The sequence below is a fragment of the Phaenicophaeus curvirostris genome, chromosome 2, assembly GCF_032191515.1.
Source record: "Phaenicophaeus curvirostris isolate KB17595 chromosome 2, BPBGC_Pcur_1.0, whole genome shotgun sequence".
Classification (NCBI taxonomy): Eukaryota; Metazoa; Chordata; class Aves; order Cuculiformes; family Cuculidae; genus Phaenicophaeus; species Phaenicophaeus curvirostris.
The window spans coordinates 95174730-95190325 of NC_091393.1; positions in this window are offsets into that span (position 1 = coordinate 95174730).

Sequence of the window (15596 nt, forward strand, 5' to 3'; positions counted from 1 at the left end):
AGCTGAAGCGATGTGTCTTCCATTTCCTTTTGGTGGCCAGTCACTGTACACAATAAAAAGATCTACATAAAATGAACTGTGGATACAGCATTTAGTCCAGTTTTTTCAGTCCCAATAAACTTATTAAACTGAGCCAGAAATGATTCATTCTTCTCAATAATACTGCTCCAAAGCAATTGACTGCAAAGACCCAAGATACTGGCCTATGACAACAACACAAAAACAGTGTTCCAGGAAAGTTGCAAGTATACCTTTCTGTTCATTGCAATTATGCCAAGTTCAAGCACATTTCTTCTCCTACTGGCTGGACTGTACCCTGAAGGACAGTCTGGCACATATTCAGTGAAGGAAGTATAATGGAACACATGTACTTTGTCTAATAAGAAATGTCTCTTAAATGTTTAAGGCAAGGCTTATCTTAATATCCACCACTTGATTAATAACTGAGATTGATAAAAAGGAGTGACAGGATAAAAATGTTGCACTTTGCCCTTCCTTGTATCTAGACATGCATGAAAGTCACCCAGTACTTTAGACTCTTTCCCACAGTTGAGCCGAAAGCTAAGTGTTCAAGGCAGGGATGGATTGTAGGGAATGACCCTGCTGGCCTTTCCATCCATTTCAGTTAGGCTCCACATGTATACAGTCCATTTGGCAACAGTGTTCTCAACAATCCATTTACATTTTTAACTAGTTTATTGTAAATCTTAATTATTGCTGTTAACTTTTTTTTTTTATAAAAAAAGCTATTGGTATAAAAAAGGAGACTGAACCGTCACCACAACCAGTAAGTTTCATGTTCACTGCAGGAGTGTTAATGGCTACTGCTATCTGCTTGTTTCTACTGACATAATCACAAACAGATCTGATAAAGATGTTCTGTTTCATTACAGCAGCACTTGTAATGCTCACAGAAATGTTAGTTGACTAGCAATTTGCCATCTAAAGCAAGCAAAAGTTGCTGTTTATAGAAACTAGAAACTAAAATGCCTTGGTTTCACTTTTGTTCCATAGTTGTAACACTGCAATTATGAAGCTGCCATCTGAAAAGTCTCCATCTTCCTTCTGTATAGATGTCTCTGCAGACAAGCTTGCAAAGTAAGTCTCCCAGGAATATATTTTGATGAATAAGGGAAGAAAAATGAGATGTGAATGGGTCATTTATTTAACCAATCAGCACAAATATACCACATGAGAAGAATCTACACATTTTAACCAGCTGTTTAAATACCAAAGATTTTAGAAGTGTGGCTGTTCAACTCTGAAAAAAACCCTTTACGTTATATTGTAGGAAAAGGAGACATTTGAAGCTGAACTTTTGAATATGTGTAAATGAGATGTATGGAAGGGAGTAAGGACAGGTAGGGAACCCCCAAGTTTTGTGGGGTGTTCAGGACCTTTTGGGGGACCGAAGTCTGCTTTCGTGATAAGCTAAGTCCTGAAAAAAGTTGATCTGAAAGGTCTGTCTTCCTTCCACATCATAGGAAAGCAGAGAGTGAGTTTTACTCTTTTCAAAAAAGTATTGAAGCACCTGCTACAGTGTGTGCAGAAACAGAGTGACTTAAAGTTTCCTGTCAGGCTGCAAACACATGCCACCCCTCCAACACTACAGAATGAGATCACATGATGAATAAACCTTAACTTGTCTCATTCCAGTTTGGGATAAATGGCTTTCTGCATGTAAAAAGCCACTCCGGTGTCAGTCTTCATCAAAAACTGGAGGAGAAAGTAGGGAAACGGGAACTTCTAGTGGTTTGATTTGGTCTGATGCATGTAAAAAACCCTCCTTTGTTCACTAAAGAATGCTGTGCTATAACGAGATAGTGATGGACTGTAAATTACTGGATGCAAAGAGAAAATTTGGATATACATTATACTGACAATTTATGCTACTTTTACTGATTTGTATAGAGAATATTATCATATTCTAGCAGAACAAAGTACATCAGCTGAGAAACTATCTTACAGTGTGTGATGACTAGTATTTCTGCCAATATTAGCTTTATGGACCAAGTAATAATATTATGTTAACAACTGCTGATTGCTATTTGTGTACCAGACGGTTTCAATGCCATGGTGATGGGCATGCTGGTGGTGTCTGGAAGAGATGGACAGAACACAAGAGATATTTGCCTTGATCTTGAGACAAATAGGATTACCTGTTTCATGAAAGTGCAGACAAACCCACATGATTCTATTTCCATCTCTGTAACTGACAGGAAGGAAAAGACAGTGAACATTTATAAATGTTCACAACAAACAATTTGCCCTAATTTTCAGGCTGAGTAAATCTTTGAATCACTTGTAAAGCCCATGCAACTGCTTTATGCTGTTAAGAGTGGAAACGAAGTTCACCACCTTGCTGTCAGCAATACAACTACTTTGCAGTTCTCTATGCAAATCTCTGCAAAGGTGATACTTGAGGCTGGAGACGAGGCAATTGCCTGTGTCCTGCCCAACACCACTGATTCCCTACCTGCTGATTTAAATGCCCCTTACAAAGAAGAAGTCGCAACAGCTTCCCATAATTTCTGGAGAAGAGAACTGAAAGAACAGTGAATGCCATTTCATCTCATCTTTTTGATATGACAAAGAAATAAGGAGAAAAGTACACTTCAATTCCACTGGTTGGTTTTTAAGCCCTACCACCAGACGGCCACTTTATCCTGCACTCTCTTAGGAAGAAAGACCAAGAGATAAATCAAGAGGGAATTATTTTCACCATAGTTTGTGCAGTTCTGTTTAGAATTAAGCCCATGATATAGGGAAAAAAATTATCTAATTATCTCAGGGCAATCTCATGCACAATACAAGATATGGTGCTGCATACCATTGACAAACTGGTTTTTAATGACTGCAAAAGCAGTTAAGTGGGGAAGAGAGCTCTGACACAGAACACTGGGGCTGTAACAATAACAACTCATTTCCTATCTCAGTGAAAAGCCAAAAGAGGAAACTGGAATCTACTGCTTTCATATAAGAGCTGCCAATTTCCCACCAGTATCAGAAGCCAGTCGTGTTTGGAAAGGAAATGACCTATTGCTGCATGGCAAAGCTGGCAGGTGCAGATGGCATGTGAACAACTTTCCCACTCACTGATCTGCCAAGGTCGCAAACCAGAAAGTACGAATGGTTTTAAGGACAATCATTCAGTTCCTGCCAGGTCATCCACAGATTCTGAAAGCATTTTAGTCAATTTGGCATCCAAAAAGGTTTGAAATAAGGCCACCAACATAGATGAGGTGCTAGATAACTGCAGCGATACATTTCCCCTCCCAATACACAGAAACAAAATTCTATAAATTACAGATGTTAGCAAACACTAGCATACACTGAAGCACCACAACCATTCAAACACAGTGGCAATGCCTTGTCTTTAACTTTAATCATCTGTTAATGCAGCCAGATATTTTGTGGAAAAGCGTCTGCATCTCCTGCAGCTCTGTCTGGACTGCAGACAACTTACTTCACCGTGTCAGACTGCTGCAGGGCTGTGTGAAAGGAGCTGCACCGCCAACACTACAAAGTGAGGTCAGGTCGTCTCGCTGTGTGGCTGTGTAAAGTGTGTCTCAGGATAAAAGGAGCGACAATCATGCAAAGTGCTGAAAGTCTTAGGAAATGTGATTTAGCGTGCAGCCACTGCTGAACACGGCAAGCGAGGTTGGCACTGGGGAAGGCTGTTACCCGTTGTGTGTTGGTGGTAAGCATCAACTCCTCAAAAATAAAATGCGAAAACTTTCTGCCGTGCTTTCGCTTTCCATTCCTTGTTTTTACTGGCAAATCACACCCATCTACATCTGTCCAAGGAATCATATCATAGCACTACAAACATAAAGAGATTTTGGGTAGGTCCCCCTTTACATCTGAATTACACAGTTTGAGAAAATAACAGGAAATAGCAGCGCAAAGGCAGTTTCCAAGAATCACAGAGCCAAATCAGCACTTTGTTCTTAGTGGGTAAATTATAGAAGAAATCTTCTGTGCTGCTCTGAGGGCCAGGGTGAAATATAGCAGAATGTCTTCTGTTTCTGCAGAATATTGTGTTTTTGAATGCTGACTGCATTTTCATTTGTTTCTAGTAACAAAAATAGGTTGGATAGACTAGTTAGAGTGGAATTAATTTGAAAGCTAAGCAATCGTATCTGCACATGCAAGACAACATCCCTTCCTCCTTTCGAGGGATAAGTTCCTCTATACTGAAATGGATGTCAAAGATAGAAGGAATGAATAATTTTCTGAATTGCCTGTTTCTCCTTATTGACTATTGACCCTTTGCTGAGACAAGCTGGCTGGAATTTAGGGTGTGATTCATTTTACTTTGTCAATTATTTCTGAGCTCTCTTGAACAAGAAAAGCAAATACCATTTTGGGACGCTGTCTTTATTGTCTCAATAATTCTCTCTAGTTGTCTCAATAAATGTTTCCACTTTCATCAGGGAAAAAAACAGATTTTCCATGCCTGGATTCTAGAAGATAAATTACATGCTTTTTGTTATCTTTAACATCCCCATATCTAGCAAAGGTACTGCTAAATGGCTACCACAAGTTGGTCTGGAATGATGAGATTTTTTTTCAGGGTATGAGACTAGAGAGTAAAAATCCTTACATGCAAGGCTTTGCCAGCTTCAAGGAGAGAAATGTGAGGAGAAGGGGAGGAAATGAAACTAAAACTGTTATGATCATAAGCTGTAGCATTCAGATTTTCTTAGATATTCAACAATGAAATCAGTGAAATATTGTTGAGCAACAGTTAATTTTTAAGCTGACAATATTCAGAATACTACCCAAGGAATATTGAAAGTGGTGCTGGAAAATGTGATCCGAGATGCTGTGACTCATGTTGTGCATGTTAAGAGGAAGACCATTTGTCCCTCTGCAGTCAGCAACACATATCCATGTCTGCTGCCAAGGTCACACCAAAACACCTCTTCCACTCACAGAGAGATGAGGAAGCCTCAAATTGGAAGCCAACTCTTGTTTACTGTACGTACACAGCAAACTCATAGATGATACCCAAGGCTCCGTTCTAATCTACTAGCAAATACTATCTTCAGTGCAGGAAAATGGTCCAATGAGCCTAAAAATCCATTGTTACTACCTTTCTTGGCCCTGGAGTTGATTCAGATGTTAGACAAGCACATGTCTGTACAGCTAAGATGCCTGTACTATCAAAGTTTACAGCAACCCCAACGCTGCTCAGGCAGGAGATATTTGAACACACTAGCCATGGCACCTATATCAGGGTCTTATGAAAGAATCATTTGGTAGGTTTGACACCAACCTGAATTTCATAAAGAGGGGAATCCTTATCGAACTACCTCAGTATTGTTCAACATCATAATCTGCAGCTGTTGAAAATAAAGTTCATCCCCAGTAAGCTGCCTGCATATTAAAACTGCAAATGTAAAGCATGGAAGGCAGGGATTGAATACAGAAGTCTACTGCCTCATAGAATAATACGTAAAATAATATAAAAGTGGGCAATAGAAATTAACTTCCTCAGATTTAAAAAGACCCGTGTTGTGAGACAACACATCTTAGGGCTAGTCTGCACGCAGTTCTTGTAGAAGCATCACTACTTTCTGGAAGCATAAGTTACAGTTTGTTTAACTGAAATATTATTCTGTAGCAAGTCCTAGTGGCCTGTAAATTCCTACTGAGTATTTCATTGAGGTAAAGAAGTCTTTTTAGCACACCTATGTACACCAATTCTCCCATCATAGTTAACAGATGTTTTGTATTTCATGGAAAAGCTTTTGCACTTGGATAAGCACCTAGATAAAGCATTTTGGTTTGTGCAATCAAGACACATATTTTGTTACATGCAGTGCCATAATCTACATGAAACCAGCTTTTTTCTTATAAGTCTGGCACAGGGTATACATTACTTTATAAAGAATAAATTTTTAGCTGATGTTAGCAAACATGAGGTAGCTTATTCAAACCCATGCCTGAAGCTAAAGGAAGTTTTCAGAGGCAGAGGGGGAAAACACAAAGCAGTTTACTCTGCGCAGATCTTCTGATAGTTTCCTCTTTCACTTTCCATTTAAGCAATTTTTTTTCCTGGGACAAAAGCATAGCCTGCCACTACCACAAAATTCAGCTACAGGTTCTCAAAGAGTCAAGGGAGGGTTATTTTTCAAGTCAAACAAAGCATTAGCAAAACAATGGAGTTCTGACCTACTGGGATGAAGATTTGATAAAAATGTTGATAAGAACTATGGAAAATTGTTCTGGTTCACAAAATATGCCTACTAAAATTGATCTAGGTACATGTTCAGGTGTTACTCGATTTTATTTTCTCATTCATAGCCACTACAGCTCCCACCTAGAAAAATATATAGGTATCACTTTGGAATGACAGGTTAAGCAAAATGAATCACATCAGTAACATGTGCCTAACAGATAGTTAAAAAAATGTAATCTACATATAAATTTAGTTCAACACCTGGAATTCTAACTATACATATCTTCACCTAATACATAACCAAGTTCCAAATAAATGCCAACAAATCCACAAGAGTGCAACCTCAGCTCTTTACAAAACAGCTTCAAGGACTGCAAGGAAGGGAGCACTGCGACCTGGAGCACGGTGAAGAGAAGCGTGGCAAAGAGGTGCGGGGCAGTTTGAGCAGGCAGGGCGAGAAGGCAGGGCACAGAGAAGACCTAGAGACTAGACAGAAGACACTGAGGACCATGGTGGCCACCCAGCAGAAAATTAAAGCTGCTCCGTGTGCTGCAGCAGGCAGGATGGATGCTGCCACTCAGACAGAGCCACAGTGGGTGCAGGCAGCTACCCAGACCCTGGGCTGCAGGCAGTGCCCCCCTCCCACACCAGCTTGTGCCTCTGTTACTGGCTCCACTTGTGAAAGCTGCGCTCAAGTGGAGGAACTCCTTCACATGGTGGAGGAGTTAAGGGAGGAGGTAAAGAGGCTGAGGACCATCAGGGAGTGTGAGAGGGAGATAGACCAGTAAGTAGTGCCCTCTCACTAACTCAGCAGCCTGCTGGAGCTGGTATGTCCAAACACCATCCACCTGCAAACTGCAAGGCTGGGGGAACAAGAGATGGGGAATGGCAGCAAGTTCCTGCCAGACAAAAGAAACCTGCTCCCCTCACCCAGACACCAAAACCCAAGATCCCCCTGGTGAACAAGTACCAGGTGCTGCGGGTGGAATCCAACCCTGAGGATGAGGATGGTGGCTCCCACAGCCTAGAATCCTTCCCTAGGCCGCACCATCCTCAGAAAAAGATAAAAACATCCTCCATTAAGAAGAAGAGGAGGGTGATTGTCGTAGGGGACTCCCTCCTAAAAGGAATGGAGGGACCCATTTGCAGACCGGACCCACTCCACAGAGAGGTCTGCTGCTTACCGGGGGCATTAGTGGAGGAGGTAGCTAGAAAACTTCCTTCCCTGGTCCACGAGACAGACTGCTATCCTCTGATAGTAGTCCAAACTGGTAACAATGATCTAGTAAACAAAAAGACCAAAACCATCAAGAATGACTTCAGGGCCATTGGGAAAATGATGGAGGGCTCTGGGGCACAAATAGTATTCTGCTCCATCCCAAGGCTAAATAGAGAGGAGCAGGAGGTCAGGAAGAATAATTCAATTAATGCCTGGCTGCGATCCTGGTGTGAGGAGAGGGGCTTTGGCTTCTTTTATCATGGGGTGCCTCACGCACCCCCAGGCTTTCTTGCTAAGGATGGGACATGTGTGTCTCCTAAGGGGACTAAAGCCCTTGCTAAAAACCTAGCTAAGCTCATAAATCGAGCTTTAAACTAGATGTGAAGGGGGAGGGGGTTGAGACCCAGGCTAGACAGGAACGAGCCTGGACATGGGGCAATGGTGATTCGGAGAGGGTGTGCTGGTGTGGACCACCAGTACCTCACCACACAGAAAGTGGGGGAGAACACACCTGGGGGTGCTAAGGGAGATACAGGCACTCTGGTGCTAGCTACTCCAGTTACCAGGCAATTGGGAATGAACTCTGTTCCCTCTAAGAGGACTGAAGGCTCAGCAGCTCAGCTGAAGTGCATTTACACCAATGCATGCAGCATGGGGAATAAGAAGGAAAAGCTGGAAGCTGTCGTAGGGCAAGGAGCCTATGATGTTGTTGCCATCACGGAAACGTGGTGGGACGACTCATATAACTGGAGTGCAGCTATGGTGGGGTACAAACTCTTCAGGCGGGATAGGAAAGGTAGGAGAGGAGGCGGGGTAGCCCTCTTTGTAAGGGAGGACTTGGACACCATTGAGATGGATTGTGGTGATGAGGATATTGAGTGCCTGTGGGTTAAAATCAGAGGAGCCCACCAGAAGGTAGATTTTGTGATGGGAGTCTGTTGCAGACCACCCAGCCAAGGAGAAGCAGCTGATGAGCTCTTCTATAAACAGCTGGGGTTAATCTCTAGATCAATGCCTCTTGTTCTTGTGGGAGACTTCAATCTTCCTGATATCTGCTGGAAGTACAATAGAGCAGAAAGGAAGCAGTCTAGGAGGTTCCTGGAGTGCGTGGAAGACAACTTCCTTGCACAGCTGGTGAATGAACCAACAAGGGAGGGTGCCCTCCTGGACCTGCTGTTTGTGAACAGAGAAGGCCTTGGGGGGGATGTGGCAGTAGGTGGACGCCTAGGACTAAGTGACCATGAGATGATAGTGTTTTCTGTTCTAGGTGAAGTGAAGAGGGTGGTTAGTAGGACAGTAGCATTAAATTTCCAGAGGGCAGACCTTGAACTCTTCAGAAGGCTGGTTGGCAAAGTCTCATGGGAGACAGTACTTAAGGGCAAGGGAGTCCATGAGGGCTGGGAGCTCTTCAAAAAGGAAATCCTAGCAGCTCAGGAGAAAGCCATCCCCATGTTCTGGAAAAAAAGCCAGCAGGGGAGAAAACCAGCTTGGTTGAACAGAGAGATCTTGAGTGATATCAAGAAGAAGAGAAATGTTTATGGGCTCTGGAAGAGGGGACAGGCCTCTTGAGTGGACTGCAGGAGGGGAGTGAGATTGTGTAGAGAAAAAATCAGAAGGGCTAAGGCTCAACTAGAAATCAGATTGGCAAAGTCTGTGAAAGATAACAAAAAATCTTTCTATAAGTATATAAATAATAAAAGGAGGACTAGGGAGACCATACAGTCCCTATTGGACGCAGAAGGAACAACAGTGACAGGGGATGAGGACAGGGCTGAGGTACTTAATGCCTTCTTTGCCTCAGTCTTTAGTTGTAAAGAAAGTCATTCCGTCTGTGTACAAACCCAGGAGCTAGAGGAGCAAAATGAGGCTCCCATGATCCAAGAGGAGGTGGTCAGAGCCTCGCTAGCCCGACTAGACACCCACAAGTCTATGGGGCCGGATGGGATTCATCCAAGGGTATTGAAGGAGCTGGCGGATGTGCTGGCCAAACCCCTTTCCATCATCCTCCAACAGTCCTGGAAGACTGGGGAAGTCCCACTGGACTGGAGGCTGGCTGATGTAGTGCCCATCTACAAGAAGGGTCGCGGGGAGGACCCAGGAAACTACAGGCCTGTCAGTCTGACCTCAGTGCCAGGGAAAGTCATGGAACAGGTGATCTTGAGTGGTATCATGAAGCACATGCAAGAGAACCGGGTGATCAGGCCCAGTCAACATGGGTTCACAAAAGGCAGGTCTTGCCAAACTAACCTGATCGCCTTCTATGACAAAGTGACTCGGCTGCTGGATGAGGGAAAGGCTGTGGATGTATCTTCCTGGACTTCAGTAAAGCCTTTGACACAGTTTCTCACAGCATTCTGCTTCGGAAACTGTCAGCCTCTGGCCTGGACAGGCGCACACTCTCCTGGGTGGAAAACTGGTTGGATGGCCAGGCCCAGAGAGTGGTGGTAAATGGTGTTAAATCCAGCTGGAGGCCAGTGACAAGTGGGGTTCCCCAGGGCTCAGTGCTGGGTGGGATCTGAACAGGCTGGACTACTCAGCTGAGACCAATGGCATGAGGTTTAACAAGGCCAAATGCCAGGTCCTGCTCTTGGGGCACAACAGCCCCATGCAGAGCTACAGACTAGGAGAAGTCTAGCTAGAAAGCTGCCTGGAGGAGAGGGACCTGGGGGTGTTGGTTGACAGCCGACTGAACATGAGCCAGCAGTGTGCCCAGGTGGCCAAGAAGGCCAATGGCATCTTGGCTTGTATCAGAAACAGCGTGACCAGCAGGTCCAGGGAGGCTATTCTCCCTCTGTACTCGGCACTGGTGAGACCGCTCCTCGAATACTGTGTTCAGTTCTGGGCCCCTCACCACAAGAAGGATGTTGAGGCTCTGGAGTGAGTCCAGAGAAGAGCAGCAAAGCTGGTGAAGGGGCTGGAGAACAAGTCTTACGAGGAGCGGCTGAGAGACCTGGGGTTGTTTAGCCTGGAGAAGAGGAGGCTGAGGGGAGACCTCATTGCTCTCTATGACTACCTGAAAGGAGGTTGTAGAGAGGAGGGTGCTGGCCTCTTCTCCCAAGTGACAGGGGACAGGACAAGAGGGAATGGCCTCAAGCTCCACCAGGGGAGATTTAGGCTGGACATTAGGAAAAATTCTTCACAGAAAGGGTCCTTGGGCACTGGAACAGGCTGCCCAGGGAGGCGGTTGATTCACCTTCCCTGAAGGTGTTTAAGGCACGGGTGGACGAGGTGCTGAGGGATATGGTTTAGTGTTTGATGGGAACGGTTGGACTCGATGATCCGGTGGGTCTCTTCCAACCTGGTTATTCTATGATTCTATATAAGGTGAAAGCAGGTTTTAGTGTTGCTTCCATTTACTCTTTCTGTGCCCCAACTGGAGATGACTCTGCCAGTGCTGGAAATCACCGAATCTAGAGGAAGTGCCTTCTCCAGCTGTTCTGATTTCCTAAGGCCTTTGTCATCATATTTTGTGTCTGAGTGCCTATTCCGCTGTATTCACTTCCTCTTTGAGTGATTTTTGAACCCAGTGTTGGCTTTTCAACTAAACTTGGAAGTAAATCCCAGGTTTCAAGATACAACATTGTCACAAGTTTAGTGGAAGTAGGCAGCCAGCTAGGAAGAAGAAGAGATCCAAATGCTGCCTCCAGCCATGGAAAAAGAATGTAGTAAAAGCCACATTCTTATCAGACACCAGATGATCCATCTAGGATGATACGAAAACCATCCAGGCCAGGGGAAAAAATTGCATGAGGCACAAATCCATGGGAAACCAGGCTTCTCTGATTCCATTGCTCGTGGACCTACTTGCTGATTTCTTTTAGACTCTTCTACCATACAGAGAGCTAGGGTTCCCTAAATATCTGCTCATGCCACTCACAGTCCGAGACTATCCTTTATACTCCGACCACATCTTCTTAAAAACTTACGTGTATATTTAATGAGGATTTTTTCCACACTTAGAATAGATCATAGTGCCCCAAACCACTAAGCAATTCTTCAAATGCCCTGTTTCTACCTGCCTACAATTTTCTCAGTGTAAGAAATCATTTTCACTAGTGGCCTTATTTAAAATGTGATTCTGCTCACTGGCAGTATTTTGTAGAAGTATATGGGTCAATCTTTTTCTTTCTGTTTTTCTAGCTTCGATATTCAAATCCCCAAATGGTATTAATTTATCTTCTGTGCAGGCAGAAGTCTTGCCTGTGATGCCATGTGCATGTTCATTACCAACAGGGCTTCAGGGTATTTACAGATGATTTCTTCTACATCTAGCAATGCCAGCGGATAGGATTAACAACTGCAGAAGTTCCTCAGCTCTCTTCAGATGTGCTGACAGAAGAGTTTATGGGAGCACTGCTAACTCAGGTGAGGCAAAGCCAGCTGACATGACTCAGATAAGGATTTTAAACTGCTTAAAACAACCTACCTACTTGTGCTTAATATGAATTAGGGAAAAGTCACAAAACCTGCTCTGCGATAGGCCTGTATGTGGCCACTAGTGGGACCCATGTGGCTGTGGATGGAAAATCTCTTTCCTCTGGACCTCTGGATCTGGAACAAAATGTCTGTCCATGCTCTAAACTATGTAAGGCTGCAGCTATCATTGTCCTAAGAAGCCAAGAAACAGAAAGTCTTTAAGACTCCAAACCCACCTGCTTAAAAAAACCCCAACCATATTTCTCCAGCAACACAGGCATTGTAAGCCCCAAGTTTATTCCACTTTTTCACAGAGCAAAAAACCTTTTGGCACATTTTCCAATCCCATAAACATGACTGTGAAGGAGTGAAAATTAAACTAATACACAGAACAAGCGTTAAGAATCGGCCTTCAAGCTAAGAGTACTGATCAGCTGTATGAAACAAGGTTTGCACATTCTTTCACAGTTTCAGTGACCTTATTTAAAAAACAAACACACGAAAGAAGGCAAGTGCTTGACCCCAAATAAATCTAAAATTGCATCATTTTGATATTTGAAACTTAGTCTGTATCTTCTAAATGAACAAATATCATGTTCTGTTGCAGACACTCAAAAATTTTGTGATTTTCATGCCTTGTCAGCATCAGGTACAGTAGACTCCACCTTCAGAAGGATACAGGACTTTTAAAGACAGCATTACCTGAAAGAGCACCCTGGCAACCATCTACACATAAGAGGCATAGCCCCATATTCACTATAAAGGAGAGGCATGTGTTCACGTTGTGATAGCTATCACCTCACTGTAGAACTTCTATAAACCCGAAGTACACATACTGCCTGTGCCTTTTCTTTGCTAGTGTCCACTGAAGTGAGAGCTATTGCTTATTGTAAATAAATTCTCAGCAACGCAACTAGTGAAGACTTGGACACCTGTGCCTCAAAGGAGAGCTTGGATTAATTTTCAGTTGTCCAATAAGAAACTACTTCACACTGCAAGCTTTCCCTTACTAGGAGGTAATAGGAGAATATCTTGACTCCTCTCAGCCATGCATTTTCATAAAATTGCTAAGAAGTTGGAAGACTGGAGTGCTCTGTCTTTCTTCTGTATGAAGCGAAATGGCCAATGGGGTTCCATGTTATTAAAGCTGAATGTTGGAATAGACAGATTATGAACACATAAGTCTTATTTCTTTAGGGAATTAGGCTCAAAGAATCACCCCCCACCTCCTTTTTGCACTAAAAAGAAAAGAAAGCTATTAACTCACTGATGTACCTTCGACAGATGAAGGAGGTGAAGAAACAAAGCAAGTAAGCGATAATGTTAACTGAGGAATAAATTATTCTTTGGTAGTCAGATGGCAGAAGGGCCTCTGAGGAAATTTAATCACCACACTCTGCTAGTTATTAAAAGATTGTGTGGAAGCCATGGTTGGGTGACTGCTTATGCAAACTTAGGAAAATGTTTGTTCAATAAAAAGATTAAACAAAAAGTTTCATGACAATATCTGCTGTGTCTCGCAGGACTGGACTGCTACCAAAAACCTGCTCTTGCATTCAGATCCATCCAGACAGACTATTGCGTTTGTGTGGAGCACACAGACTTGAGGATGCACAGGCTAACTGAAGGATTCAAGCCACAGGGAAAAAAAATGCCTCTATTTTCTGTCTACAGGCTGTGACAAAAAACAAGCTTAGAAAATTACTTCTGTTATGGATCAAGGCTTACATGCACGTGTACCTTCTAAGTAAAGCAAAGTTGCAACTTACTCTATTTGAAGGATTTGTTACTTTGCATACTTTTAAAGCAAGATTTTTTTCATCTGCATCTGAATTAAAAAAATAATGTAAATTAAGGTTTAGTCCAAAATGCATATTTTTAATAGCTGGGGCTGTAGGGAAAACCAATCAACAGATATACAAAATTTACAATAACATTTACAAGTAAAATTCCTACTATGAATACCAGCGGAAATAAGCAATGCTGCAGAACTCTCTTGGCTACATTTTGATCATCCCAGTGAATGGTACTGCTCACATTCTTCAGCAAGATTAGAAGTGGGATGTTGCATGTAGCTACTGTGATTAATTTCATCTTTTTTTGTCTTTTTCCAACTAAGCATTTTCACAGGGGTAAAACAATGACGTCATCAAGTTCCCGTCTCTGCTGAGACTAGGTAATTGTAATATTTTGTGCTGATGTGTTGATTAAAAAGTTTCAGTCAGTGACATTATTAATAAAAGTAGGTTCTCTTACCATTATTTTGTAGTAATTCATGAGGGAGATAGAAGTACCTTATAACCTGCTTGTAGACCACAGTTAGGGGATGAAGAATCAGCCAACCTTCCAGATACTCAGAAGGAAAACCATAATTAAACACACTTCTTATTTGAATAAAACAAAACAATCTTTTATGGGGAGTTATTCTTGTTTGCAAGGCGATTTTCCTTGTAAGAAGAAACAAACCCAGATGAGAATGAGACAGATGAGATTCTGCCTCTCCACTGTGCTGCAGACTTTCCCTCTACAACTATTGATCCACATATTAAAAAAGCTATTTGTCGCCGTCTTAAATTTCTAAGCTCCTTGTAATTGCGATGTTTAAGAAAAAGGGCTGAGATCCTGAGCTATTTATGCTCAGTTCTGGCTCTAGCTGGGACCTGAGCGGAACGGAGCAGGGACAGCAGGGAGCTCCTACTCAAGGCTGCCACCTCCTGTCTTAAATCCCTAGTCACTCACTAGTAACCTGATCAGGGCGCTTCTCCTGACACTCCTTTGCTCGTAAAGCTAATTCTATGTAGAAAGGCTGTTTCTTCACAAATAATCAGGCACAAATATTTACATAAGTTACAGGAAGCAGAGCAGCTATGTTCTGTGTTGTATCCATCTTACGAACAGTTCTATTTCCATGGAAGTCCAAAGATACTAGACCTAATGAAAATCCATAAAAGAGATTATTTCCTTCTCAAGCAGCCCTACGCTGTGTCTCACTGTTTGGTGTTTCAACAGACGGGCCTCTCCAATTTATTATGCACACTAACCAACTGCCAGATAAAAATACTGACATCTGAAACGTGCTACTGTGTTTATAAAATGTTGATTAAAGGGAGAAAGATTAAAAGGAGAAAGGCTGCATTTCCCCTCAACGTTTAATACTAACTTTAAGTACAAGAGGCATCAAAACTGCTGAAATTTTGAAATTAGAGGACAGTCTCATGCTTTGCACACTTCAGATGTCTGACAGTTCTTTGTTTCTCATCACTTAGGCAACAACCTTGCAGTTTTTCATTCTCATCTGAGACTTTCTCTCCATGATTCTACTGGAATCCAAGTAAATGCACTATTCTGTGTTATTATCTAGTCTGAGACTGCTATATCCTCCTTGTAAGGAAGTATTAAAATTCTCATACAAAAGCTTCAACCACACCCAATCTTCACTTGCGATTTGTATTAAAAAAACTCCAAACCTTTATTTTCTTTTATTTTCCTTCTTGCTTGCCTTATTACCTATGAAATACAGGGCAAATAATCAAATTGAAATTTTCAGATATTTTTCAGTGTAACAAGAGAAGAAAGGTTTTCCTTATTTGAAGCTAGTGGTGCATCCACTTACTTGAGCTCATTTCCCCATTTTCATTCTCCGTCTTAGGAAGTTTTCGGTCCTCATTTAATTACGTAGCTTCCAGAAGCCTGTACTTAGTTCAAGGGCAGCACTGACCAGTTCCCACTTCAACACTGAATGTATTTTCTCTTGTGCCATGGCAGTAGGAAGAA